The 14,372-nt window shown below is 48.5% G+C and overlaps 1 pseudogene; it reads right to left on the reverse strand.

The window, feature by feature from the left end:
• LOC112238757 overlaps positions 1–14,372 on the reverse strand; it is a 63,671-nt pseudogene that overhangs the window by 4,887 nt on the left and 44,412 nt on the right.

The raw sequence follows: 14,372 nt of genomic DNA on the forward strand, positions 1-14,372 counted from the left end.
ATTGAGAGCATCCTGTCAGGCTGTATCACAGCCTGGTACGGCAACTGCTCCGCCCTCAACCGCAGGGCTCACCAGAGGGCGGTGGGGTCTGCACAACGCATCACTGGGGGCAAACTACATACCTCCATGACACCTACAGTACCCGATGTCACAGGAAGGCCATAAAGATCATCAAGGACAACAACCACCCGAGCCACTGCCAGTTCACCATGCTATCATTCAGAAGGCGAGGTCAGTACACGTGCGTCAAAGCTGGGACCGAGAGATTGAAAAACAGCTTCTATCTCAAGGCCATCAAACTGCTAAACAGCAATCACTAACTCAGAGATGCTGCTGCCTACACTGAGACCCAATTACTGGCCACTTTAATAAATGGATCACGAGTCACTTTATACAATGGCACTTTAATAATAATATTCACATATCTTACATTACTCATATCACATGTATATAGTGTGTTTTATACCATCTATTGCACCTTGCCTATGCCACTACATACACCATAGCCAAATACATTTAAACTCAGTTTTTCACAATTCCTGACATTACATCCTAGTAAAAATTCCCTGTTTTAGGTCAGTTAGGATCACAACTTTATTTTAAGAATGTGACATGTCAGAATAATAGTAGAGTGATTTCTTTCAGCTTTTATTTCTTTCATCACAGCCCCAGGTCCAGCCCATCAGCAACCAGCCTCAGGACGAGCCCATCAGCAGCCAGCCCCAGGACGACTCCGTCAGCAGCCAGCCTCAGGACGAGCCCGTCAGCAACCAGCCTCAGGACGAGCCCATCAGCAACCAGCCTCAGGACGAACCAATCTGCAGCCAGCCTCAGGATGAGCCCATCTGCAGCCAGCCTCAGGACGAGCCCATCAGCAGCAAGCCTCGGACCAGCCCGTCAGCAGCCAGCCTCAGGACCAGCCTGTCAGCAGCCAGCCTCAGGACTAACCCGTCAGCAGCCAGCCTCAGGACGAGCCCATCTGCAGCCGGCCTCAGGATGAGCCCATCTGCAGCCAGCCTCAGGACGAGCCCATCAGCAGCCAGCCTCAGGACGAGCCCGTCAAAAGCCAGCCTCAGGACGAGCCCATCAGCAAGCCAGCCTCAGGACCTCAGGACGAGCCCATCTGCAGCCTGTCTGCAGCCAGCCCAGCCTCAGGACTAACCCATCAGCAGCCAGCCTCAGGACGCAGCCAGCCCATCTGCAGCCAGCCTCAGGACGAGCCCATCTGTAGCCAGCCTCAGGATGAGCCCGTCAGCAACCAGCCCCAGGAGCCTCAGCCTGTCAGCAGCCAGCCTCAGGATGAGCGCATCAGCAACCAGCCTCAGGACGAGCCCGTCAGCAGCCAGCCTCAGGACGAGCCCATCTGCAGCCAGCCTCAGGACGAACCCATCTGCAGCCAGCCTCAGGACGAGTCCATCTGCAGCCAGCCTCAGGACGAGCCCACGAGCCCTCAGGACCAGCCCATCAGCAGCCAGCCTCAGGACGAGCCCATCAGCAGCCAGCCTCAGGACGTGCCCATCAGCAGCCAGCCTCAGGACAAGCCCATCAGCAGCCAGCCTCAGGACGAGCCCATCAGCAGCCAGCCTCAGGGCAGCCAGCCTCAGGACGTGCCCACCAGCCTCAGCCCATCAGCAACCAGCCTCAGGACGAGCCCATCAGCAGCCAGCCTCAGGACGAGCCCATCAGCAACCAGCCTCAGGACGAACCCATCTGCAGCCACTTTCAGGATGAGCCCATCTGCAGCCAGCCACAGGACGAGCCCATCAGCAGCCAGCCTCAGGACGGGCCCATCAGCAGCCAGCCTCAGGACGAGCCCATCAGCAGCCAGCCCCTCTACGAGCCCGTCAGCAACCAGTCTCAGGACGAGCCCGTCAGCAACCACCCTCAGGACGAGCCCATCAGCAGCCAGCCTCAGGACGAGCCCATCAGCAGCCAGCCTCAGGACGAGCCCATCAGCAGCCAGCCTCAGGGCCGAGCCCATCTGCAGCCACTTTCAGGACGTGCCCATCTGCAGCCAGCCTCAGGACGAACCCATCAGCAGCCAGCCTCAGGACCTCAGGACGAGCCCATCTGCAGCCAGTCTCAGGACGAGCCCATCAGCAGCCAGCCCCTGGACGTGCCCATCAGCAACCAGCCTCACGACGAGCCCGTCCCAGCAGCCAGCCCCAGGACGAGCCCGTCAGCAGCCAGCCTCAGGACGAGCCCATCTGCAGCCAGCCTCAGGACGAGCCCATCAGCAGCCAGCCTCAGGAGCCCCAGCCAGCAGCCAGCCTCAGGACGAGCCCATCTCAGCCCAGCCTCAGGGAGCCCATCTGTAGCCAGCCTCAGGATGAGCCCGTCAGCAGCCAGCCCAGCAGCCAGCCTCAGGACGAGCCCATCAGCAGCCAGCCTCAGGACAGCAGCCAGCCTCAGGAGCCCATCAGCCCAGCCTCAGGACAGCCAGCCCAGCCTCAGGACGAGCCCATCAGCAGCCAGCCTCAGGACCCATCAGCAACCAGCCTCAGGACGATCCCATCTGCAGCCACTTTCAGGACGAGCCCATCTGCAGCCAGCCACAGGATGAGCCCATCAGCAGCCAGCCTCAGGACGAACCCATCAGCAGCCAGCCTCAGGACCCGAGCCCATCAGCAGCCAGCCCAGGACGAGCCCATCAGCAGCCAGCCAGTCTCAGGCCAGCCTCACGAGCCCATCTGCCCACTTCAGCAACCACCCTCAGGACGATGCCATCATCAGCCAGCCTCAGGACCCGTCAGCAGCCAGCCCCAGGACGAGCCCATCAGCAGCCAGCCTCAGGACGAGGATCTGCAGCCAGCCTCAGGACTGCCCATCAGCAGCCAGCCTCAGGACGAGCCCATCAGCAGCCAGCCACAGGACGAGCCCATCAGCAGCCAGCCTCAGAACGATCCCCATCAGCAGCCAGCCTCAGGACGGACGAGCCCATCAGCAGCCATCCTCAGGACGCAGCCCATCAGCAACCAGCCTCAGGACGAGCCCATCTGCAGCCACCACAGGACGGACGAGCCCATCTGCAGCCAGCCTCAGAGCCAGCCTCAGAACCCATCAGCAGCCAGCCTCAGGACGAGCCCATCAGCAGCCAGCCTCAGGACGAGCCCATCAGCAGCCAGCCCCTGGACGTCTCAGCGTGCCATCATCAGCCAGCCCAGGATCCCATCAGCAGCCAGCCTCAGGACGAACCCATCTGCAGCCAGCCATCAGCAGCCAGCCTCAGAGGGACGCAGCCCAGCCTCAGCCATCCTCAGGACGAGCCCATCAGCCCAGCCTCAGCCCCATCTGCAGCCACTTCAGGACGCCTCATCAGCCAGCCAGCCTCATCAGGAGCCAGCCTCAGGGCCCATCAGAGCCCATCAGCAGCCAGCCTCAGGACAGCCCATCAGCAGCTAGACCCTGTACGAGCCCGTCAGCAACCAGCCTCAGGACCAGCCCGTCAGCAGCCAGCCTCAGGACTAACCCGGACAGCAGCCAGCCTCAGGACGAGCCCGTCAGCAGCCAGCCTCAGGCCAGCCTCACCCATCAGCAGCCAGCCAATCTGCAGCCAGCCTCAGGACGAGCCCATCTGCAGCCAGCCTCAGGACGAGCCCATCTGCAGCCAGCCTCAGGACGAGCCCGTCAGCAGCCAGCCTCAGGACGAGCCCGTCAGCAGCCAGCCCCAGGGACGAGCCCGTCAGCAGCCAGTCTCAGGACGAGCCCGTCAGCAACCAGCCCCAGGACGAGCCCGTCAGCAACCAGCCTCAGGACCAGCCCGTCAACAGCCAGCCTCAGGACCAGCCCGTCAACAGCCAGCCTCAGGACGAGCCCATCTGCAGCCAGCCTCAGGACGAGCCCATCAGCAGCCAGCCACAAGACGAGCCCATCAGCAGCCAGCCTCAGAACGATCCCATCAGCAGCCAGCCTCAGGACGAGCCCGTCAGCAACCAGCCTCAGGACGAGCGCATCAGCAGCCTGCCCCAGGACGAGCCCGTCAGCAGCCAGTCTCAGGACGAGCCCAGCAACCAGCCCCAGGACGAGCCCGTCAGCAACCAGCCTTAGGACCAGCCCGTCAACAGAGAGACAAGCTAGCTGAAATCAGGTCAATGCAGAGAGACAAGCTAGCTGCTATCAGGTCAGTGCAGAGAGACAAGCTAGCTGCTATCAGGTCAGTGCAGAGAGACAAGTTAGCTGCTATTAGGTTAGTGCAGAGAAACAATCTAACTGCTATCAGGTCAGTGCAGAGAGACAAGTTAGCTGCTATCAGGTCAGTTCAGAGAGACAAGCTAGCTGCTATCAGGTCAGTGCAGAGAGACAAGCTAGCTGCTATCAGGTCAGTGTAGAGAGACAAGCTAGCTGAAATCAGGTCCGTGTGGGACAAGTGGGTGGACCTCCTTCCCCTGTTGTACAACCCTGGGCCCAACGTTACTGTTGATGAGTAGCTTATGCCATTTAGGGGCCGCTGCCCATTCAGGCAGTACCTACGGTCTAAACCCACAAAATATGGAATCAAGATCTGGGCTGCCTGTGATGCTTTTTCATCATATGCGTGGAACTTGCAAGTGTATATATTGGGAAGCCAGATGGAGGAGCCCCTGAGATGAACCAAGGGATGTGGGTTGTCCTGGACCTGACACACGGACTCCGTGGCTACATTAACACATGCAATTACTTTTTTACTTTGCACACGCTGGGACAGGAGCTCCTCAAGAGGAAGCTGATGATGGTAGGAACAGTATGAAAAATCAAGCCACAGCTCCTATCTCAGCTGTTGAATACACGAAACAGGCCTTTCAAGTCCTCTAAGTTTGTTTACTGCCGACACGTCCCTAGTGTCCTACATGCCAAAGAAACGCAAAAATGTGGTACTCATGAGTACGTTGTATAGGGATGGGAGAATCTGTGTCCAGGAACATCAAATAACAGAAATCATAATGGATTACAACGCCACAAAAGGAATTATGGACAATTTAGACAAGCTGGTGACAGGCTACAGTTGCAAAAGAAGAACCCTACGCTGGCAACTTGTGATATTCTTCAACATCTTGGACATCTCGGCTTTGAACTCAGATTGATCAGAGGGAAGCTCCAGAGGAGACGGCTCTTTCTCGAGCGGCTGGCCAAGGTTTTGGTAAAACCTCAAATCCAGAGGGGGCAACATATTCCAGCGACCCCAGCTTTTACAGCCATGGCGAGGAGCATTCAGGAGGAGGATGCTGGTGCCCCATCCGCCCCGACCCACAGGACCAACTCCAATACAGGAAGTACATGTGAGTGATGTTGCATGTGTGTGTGTCTGACTCTCCTACCTTGGCCTGCTGTAACTATACAGTGGGGCAAAAACGTATTTAGTCAGCCACCAAGTTCTCCCACTTAAAAAGATGAGAAAGGCCTGTAATTTTCATCATAGGTACACTTCAACTATGACAGACAAAATGAGGGGGAACAAATCCAGAAAATCACATTGTAGGATTTTTTATGAATTTATTTGCAAATTATGGTGGAAAATAAGTAATTTGTCACCTACAAACAAGCAAGATTTCTGGCTCGCACAGACCTGTAACTTCTCCTTTAAGAGGCTCCTCTGTCCTCCACTCGTTACCTGTATTAATGGCACCTGTTTGAACTTGTTATCAGTATAAAAGACACCTGTCCACAACCTCAAACAGTCACACTCCAAACTCCACTATGGCCAAGACCAAAGTGCTGTCAAAGGACACCAGAAACAAAATTGTAGACCTGCACAAGGCTGGGAAGACTGAATCTGCAATAGGTAAGCAGCTTGGTTTGAAGAACTTGCGGCTGCTATTATCTGAGGAATCGAGAATCTGGTCTGAAAGAGGAGGTGACCCAGCTAACCAGATGTTTGTCACGGACTCTGCCTGTGCTCCTGTTCTGGAATGATCATCCTGGCTCCCGTCGGACCTTGGATTTTGTCCGACAATGTTTTTGGTGGCTCACCATGGTTCCTGATGTCTCTGCATTTGTTGCTGCCTGTACAGTGTGTGTGTCGAACAAGACTCTGCGGCAAGCTCTGGCTGGTCTCCTTCAACCCTTCCCTGTACCTCACCGCCCCTTATCGCTGGACTTCTTCACTGGTCTCCCTCCATCAGATGGCAGCACCACCATCCTCACAGTGGTGGATAGGTTTTCCAAAGCAGTCCATTTTATTCCCTTTCCTAAGTTTCCCTCAGCTAAGGAGACGGTCCAGCTCATTGTGCAGCTCATCTTCCAGATCCATGGACTGCCGGTAGGCATGGTCTCCGATCGTGGTCCTCAGTTCTTGTCCCGGTTCTGGAAGGCGCTCTGCACCCTCATTGGGTCGTCGACCAGCCTCTGGTTTTCATCCCCAGTCTATCGGCCAGTTGGAGCGAGCCAATCAATCCCTGGAGACAACTCTTCGCTGCTTCGTCCACCAATCCCATCACCTGGAGCCAGCAACTCATGTGGATGGAATATGCCTGCAACACCCTTCCCTGTTCTACTACGGCTCTCACCTTTTGAGTGTTCCCTGGGATATCAGATCCCGCTCTTCCCTGAGCAAGAGGAAGAGGCCAGCATTCCCCTCGGCCCAGATGTGCGTCCGTCGCTGTCGCCGTACCTGGAAGAGAGCCCAGGCCGCTCTTCTCAATACCACCTCCAGGTATCGACAACAGGCACCGGATCCCTGTTCCCCAAGGGGGGTATGGCTGTCCATTCAGGGCCTGGCCCTGGGGGTGGAGTCCTGCCAACTTTCCCTCCGTTTTATCAGACCTTTCCCCATCTCTAAGGTCCTTAGCCACTCTGCTGTTCACCTTCTGTTTCCCAACACTCTCATCCCACTTTCCATGTATCTAGATGTCTCGCAGCAATTTTTCTCCTGTTTCCATGTTCCCATGTTTTTCCGAAATCAAGTTTTTGGTTCTTAGTCTTCCCAGTTCTGACCTTTCTGCCTGATCTGACTCTGATCCTGCCCGCCGTCTTGTACCTGCCTGACCTGACTCTGATCCTGCCTCCCGTCTTGTTCCTCCCTGACTCTGATTTGGATTACGACCCTTTGCCTGCCTTGACTTACCTTTTGCCTGCCCCTTGAACTATAATACACTTTGAGACTTGTACTGTCTGCCTCCTGTGTCTGCATCTGGGTCTTAGTTTGAGACCTGATAGACGTAGAGGTTATAGAAAGTGTGACTGATCAATTTACCTGTTTTTGATTACCATGTCTTACTTTGGACAAAATCAAGACGTCAATATTTGTGCAATGCTTTTTCTATAAAACATCTTAAATTACAGCTCAACTTTTGCAAATTCTGAATTTAATCACTGCAAATCCTGCAATCAACTGGATACCATTTTTGTTATCGTTTGACAGCCCTAATAATAACCAATATAAGTGGTATAGTTACCTCAGAGTTAGGGTTATCATCAATACAGGATAACAACCTCCTCTTCTTGGGGTTAGGGTTATCATCAATACAGGATAACAACCTATATAAATGGTATAGTTACCTCATCCTCTTCTTGGGGTTAGAGTTAGGGTTATCATCAATACAGGATAACAACCTATATAAGTGGTATAGTTACCTCATCCTCTTCTTGGGGTTAGAGTTAGGGTTATCATCAATACAGGATAACAACCTATATAAGTGGTATAGTTACCTCATCCTCTTCTTGGGGTTAGAGTTAGGGTTATCATCAATACAGGATAACAACCTATATAAGTGGTATAGTTACCTCATCCTCTTCTTGGGGTTAGGGTTATCATCAATACAGGATAACAACCTATAAATGGTAACCTCATCCTCTTCTTGGGGTTAGAGTTATCATCAATACAGGATAACAACCTATATAAATGGTATAGTTACCTGGTTAGAGTTAGTTAGTTACCTCCTCATCCTCTTCTTGGGGTTAGAGTTAGGGTTATCATCAATACAGGATAACAACCTATATAAATGGTATAGTTACCTCATCCTCTTCTTGGGGTTAGAGTTAGGGTTATCATCAATACAGGATAACAACCTATATAAATGGTATAGTTACCTCATCCTCTTCTTGGGGTCCCCCAGCAGAGTCTCAGGGAACTGGGGTTAGAGGGTCTTCCGCTATATAAATGGTATAGTTACGTCTCGGATAACAACGAAGCCCGGAGATGTTGACAATACAGACTACACGCTCACAGCACTCGTGGTCCAATACAGGTTCCAGTTCCCCCAGTCTCAGGGAACTGGGAGAGGGTCTTCCGCTCCCCGAAGCCCGGGTCACCTGTTGCAACCGTCATGGTAGAGGAGTAAGACGGGGCCTGCAGTGTTCAGATGGGCAGCGGGGGAGGGCGCAGTAGCAGAAGGACGGGGGAAGGACAGAACAGAGGACAGGAGAACAGGCTGTGCAGTCGTGACCTGGAGAAGACAGAACAGGCTGGCCAGTCGTGATCTGGAGAAGACAAACAGTCTGGCCAGTCGTGATCTGGAGAGGACAGAACAGGCTGGCCAGTATTGATCTGGAGAGGACAGAACAGGCTGGCCAGTAGTGATCTGGAGAGGACAGAACAGGCTGACCAGTCGTGATCTGGAGAGGACAGAACAGGCTGACCAGTCGTGATCTGGAGAGGACAAAACAGAGAAACAGAAACATATTAACCAGCTTGTTTCACATTAATTTCAAATACATAATTATCTATATAATGAATAATGTTATAGCTGCGGCGCAATCTTGTCTGCTTGTATTAGCCGATTACTGACTCGGTCTCAACCTTTAAGTCTTTATTGAAGACTCATCTCTTCAGTAGGTCCTAAGATTGAGTGTAGTCTGACCAAGGGGTGCGAAGGTGAACGGCCCTTGATGTCTCTGCCTGGCCGGTTCCACTCTCTCCACTGGGGTTCTCTGCCTCTGACCCTATTATGGGGGCTGAGTCACTGGCTTACTAGTAAATCCCCCTGCAGCCGGAAAATTTTCTCATGGCTTCTGGAAGGAAATGCTGTAGGAATGCTCAACCGGTGTCGCTCATGCAGCCGACAAACTTTCAACCAGTTCTCCCCATTAAGCAATGGGTCGACGTCAGGGGCCAGCAATTCTCTGGTCTCTCCACCACCCGTTTACGGGGTCTGAGACGTCGAAGCCTCCAACCATTTACTCAGACAAATTGAAAACCCTAGTCATTGGCGACTCCATTACCCGCAGTATTGGACTTCAAAAGAATCATCCAGCGATCGTACACTGTTTACCAGGTGGCAGGACTACCGACAGTAAGGCTAATCTGAAGATGGTGCTGGCTAAGGCTAAAACTGGAGTGTGTAGAGAGTATAGGGATATTGTTATCCATGTTGGCACCAACAATGTTAGGATGAAACAGTCAGAGATCACCAAGCACAACATAGCTTCAGCGTGAAAATCATCTTGAAAGTTGTGTCGGCATCGAGTAATTGTCTCTGGCCCCCTCCCAGTTAGGGGGAGAGATGAGCTCTACAGCAGAGTCTTTACAACGCAATCGCTGGTTGAAAACTGTTTCCTACCCTCCCAAAAGATAGAATTTGTAGATAATTGTACCTTTTTTGGGACTCACCACAAAAAGGACCAAGCCTGGCCTGCTGAGGAGTGACAGACTCCATCCTAGCTGGAGGGGTGCTCTCATGAACATAGACAGGACTCTAACTCCTCTAGCTCCACAATGAGATAGGGTGCAGGCCAGGCAGCAGGCTGTTTACCAGTTTAGTGGAGTCTGCCACTAGCACAGTCAGTGTAGTCAGCTCAGCTATCCCCATTGAGACCGTGTCTGTGCCTCGACCTGGGTTGGGCAAAACTAAACATGGCGGTGTTCGCTTTAGCAATGTCACTAGGATAAAGACCTCCTCCATTCCTGTCATTATTGAAAGAGATTGTGATATCTCACATCTCAAAATAATCTCGAAATAATGTTAGATCCCTCACTTCTAATGCAGTCATAGTCAATGAACTAATCACTAATCATAACCTTGATGTGATTGGCCTGACTGAAACATGGCTTAAGCCTGATGCATTTACTGTTTTAATTGAGGCATCTCCTGCTGGTTACACTAGTGACCATATCCTGTGCCTCCCGCAAAGGTGGAGGTGTTCCTAACATTTACGACAGCACATTTTTATTTACCCCCCAAAAATGACGACTGCGTTTTTGTATTTTGAGCTTCAAGTCATGAAATCTATGCAGCCTACTCAATCCTTTTTATAGCTACTGTTTACAGGCCTCCTGGGCCATATACAGCATTCCTCACTCAGTTCCCTGAATTCCTATCGGACCTTGTAGTCATGGCAGATAATATTATAATTTTTGGTGACTTCAATATTCACATGAAAAAATCCACAGACCCAAAAGGCGACTCAGTGTTTTTTTTAATCCAAACATATCGTTTGACCTACTCATTGCCACAGTCACTCCCTGGATATAGTTTTGGCCCGTGGAATAAATATTGTGGATCTAAATATTTTTCCTCATAATCCTGGACTATCGGACCACCATCTTATTATGTTTGCAATCACAAAAATGTATCTACTCAGACCCCAACCAAGGATTATCAAAAGCCGTGCTATATATTCTTGGACAACCTAAACATTCCTAGATGCCCTTCCAGACTCCCCCGCCTACCCAAGGACGTCAGAGTACAAACATCAGTTAACCACCTAACTGAGGAACTCCATTTAATCTTGTGTAATACCCTAGATGCAGTCGCACCCCCAAAAACAAAAAAATAAGCATTTGTCACAAGAAATAAAAAATGCCCTGGTAAACTTACAGAAAATACCCAAGTAGAAAAATGCCCTGAAGTAAACTTACAGAAAATACCCAAGTAGAAAAATGCCCTGAAGTAAACTTACAGAAAATACCCAAGTAGAAAAATGCCCTGAAGTAAACTTACAGAAAATACCCAAGTAGAAAAATGCCCTGAAGTAAACTTACAGAAAATTGTAACGGAAATGGCGCTACACCAAACTGGAAGACTTCCGACTAGCTTGGACTGACAGTACTGTGCAGTATTGAAGAGCCCTCACTGCTGCTCGTTCATCCTATTTTTCCAACCTAATTGAGGAGAATGAGAACAATTCTACATTTATTTTTGATACTTTCACAAAGCTAACAAAAAAGCAGCATTCCCCAAGAGAGGATGGCTTTTACTTCAGCAGTGATGAATTCATAAACTTCGCCAAAAAGATCATGATCATTAAAAATGAAATTACGGACTTCTCATTGAACCTGAATGTTTCTCCAAAAGTCAGTTGTCCTGAGTCTGCACAGAACTGCCAGGACCTAGGATCAATGGAGACACTCTAGATTTGTAATCCTCTATCTATTGACACATTTATGAAAATAGTCATGGCCTCTAAACCTTCCAACTGGAACCTATTCCAATTAAACTACTGAAAGAGCTACTTCCTGTGCTTGGCCCTCCTATGATGAACATAATAAACGTTTTTCTATCCACCGGATGTGTACCAAACTCACTAAAAGTGGCAGTAATAAAACCTACCTTGAAAAAGCCAAAACTTGACCCAGAACATGTCAAAAACTATCAGCCTATATCGAATCTTCCATTTCTCTCAATTTGTTATTTTTAAACAAAAAATATGCCTTCCTGAAGACAAATAATGTATACAAAACACTTCGGTCTGGTTTTAGACCCAATCATAGCACTGAGACTGCACTTGTGAAGGTGGTAAATTACCTTTAAATGGTGTCAGACCAAGACTCTGTATCTGTCCTCGTGCTCCTAGACCTTAGTGCTGCTTTTGACACCATCGATCACCACATTCTTTTGGACAGATTGGAAACCCTAATTGGTCTACAGGTACAAGTTCTGGCCTGGTTTAGATCTTCTCTGTCGGAGAGATATCAGTTTATCTCTGTGGATGGTTTGTCCTCTGACACATCAATTGCAAGTGTCGGTGTTCCTCAAGGTTCCGTTTTAGGACCACTATATATTGTACCTCTTGATGATGTCATTAGTAACACACAATGTTAACTTTCACTGCTATGCGGACGATAAACATTGGTACTGTTATTACCACTCACTAGACTACTGTTATTACGCCTCACTAGACTACTGTTATTACCACTCACTAGACTACTGTTATTACCACTCACTAGAGTATTGTTATTACCACTCACTAGACTACTGTTATTACCACTCACCAGACTACTGTTATTACCACTCACTAGACTACTGTTATTACCACTCACTAGACTACTGTTATTACCACTCACCAGACTACTGTTATTACCACTCACTAGACTACTGATATTACCACTCACTAGACTACTGTTATTACCACTCACCAGACTACTGTAATTACCACTCACTACACTACTGTTATTACCACTCACTACACTACTGTTATTACCACTCTCTATACTGTTATTACCACTCACTAGACTACTGTTATTACCACCCAATAGACTACTGGTATTACCACTCACTAGACTACTGTTATTACCACTCACTATACTGTTACTACCACTCACTAGACTACTGCTATTACCACTCACTATACTGTTATTACCACTCACTATACTACTGTTATTACCACTCAATAGACTACTGTTATTACCACTCACTATACTGTTATTACCACTCACTAGACTACTGTTATTACCACTCACTAGACTACTGTTATTACCACTCACTAGACTGTTATTACCACTCACTATACTACTGTTATTACCACTCACTATACTGTTATTACCACTCACTAGACTACTGTTATTACCACTCACCAGACTACTGTTATTACCACTCACTAGACTACTGTTATTACCACTCACTATACTGTTACTACCACTCACTAGACTACTGCTATTACTACTCACTATACTGTTATTACCACTCACTATACTGTTATTACCATTCACTAGACTACTGTTATTACCACTCACTAGACTACTGTTATTACCACTCACTAGACTACTGTTATTAATACTCACTAGACTACTGTTATTACCACTCAATAGACTACTGTTATTACCACTCACTATACTGTTATTACCACTCACTAGACTACTGTTATTACCACTCACTAGACTACTGTTATTACCACTCACTAGACTACTGTTATTACCACTCACTATACTGTTATTACCACTCACTAGACTACTGTTATTACCACTCACTAGACTACTGTTATTACGCCTCACTAGACTACTGTTATTACCACTCACTAGACTACTGTTATTACCACTCACTAGAGTATTGTTATTACCACTCACTAGACTACTGTTATTACCACTCACCAGACTACTGTTATTACCACTCACTAGACTACTGTTATTACCACTCACTAGACTACTGTTATTACCACTCACCAGACTACTGTTATTACCACTCACTAGACTACTGATATTACCACTCACTAGACTACTGTTATTACCACTCACCAGACTACTGTAATTACCACTCACTATACTGTTATTACCACTCACTACACTACTGTTATTACCACTCACTACACTACTGTTATTATCACTCACTATACTGTTATTACCACTCACTAGACTACTGTTATTACCACCCAATAGACTACTGGTATTACCACTCACTAGACTACTGTTATTACCACTCACTATACTGTTACTACCACTCACTAGACTACTGCTATTACCACTCACTATACTGTTATTACCACTCACTATACTGTTATTAACATTCACTAGACTACTGTTATTACCACTCACTAGACTACTGTTATTACCACTCACTAGACTACTGTTATTAATACTCACTAGACTACTGTTATTACCACTCAATAGACTACTGTTATTACCACTCACTATACTGTTATTACCACTCACTAGACTACTGTTATTACCACTCACTAGACTACTGTTATTACCACTCACTAGACTACTGTTATTACCACTCACTAGACTACTGTTATTACCACTCACTAGACTGTTATTACCACTCACTATACTACTGTTATTACCACTCACTATACTGTTATTACCACTCACTAAACTAATGTTATTACCACTCACTAGACTACTGTTATTACCACTCACTAGACTAGTGTTATTACCACTCACTAGACTACTGTTATTACCACTCACTATACTGTTATTACCACTCACTAGACTACTGTTATTACCACTCACTACACTACTGTTATTACCACTCACCAGACTACTGTTATTAACACTCAATAGACTACTGTTATTACCACTCACGATACTGTTATTACCACTCACTATACTTTTTATTACCACTCACTAGACTACTGTTATTACCACTCACTAGACTACTGTTATTACCACTCACTAGACTACTGTTATTACCTTTCACTATACTGTTATTACCACTCACTATACTGTTATTACCACTCACCAGACTACTGTTATTACCACTCACTATACTACTGTTATTACCACTCACCAGACTGCTGTTATT

This window comes from Oncorhynchus tshawytscha, linkage group LG22 (assembly GCF_018296145.1).
Source record: "Oncorhynchus tshawytscha isolate Ot180627B linkage group LG22, Otsh_v2.0, whole genome shotgun sequence".
NCBI classification, from domain to species: domain Eukaryota; kingdom Metazoa; phylum Chordata; class Actinopteri; order Salmoniformes; family Salmonidae; genus Oncorhynchus; species Oncorhynchus tshawytscha.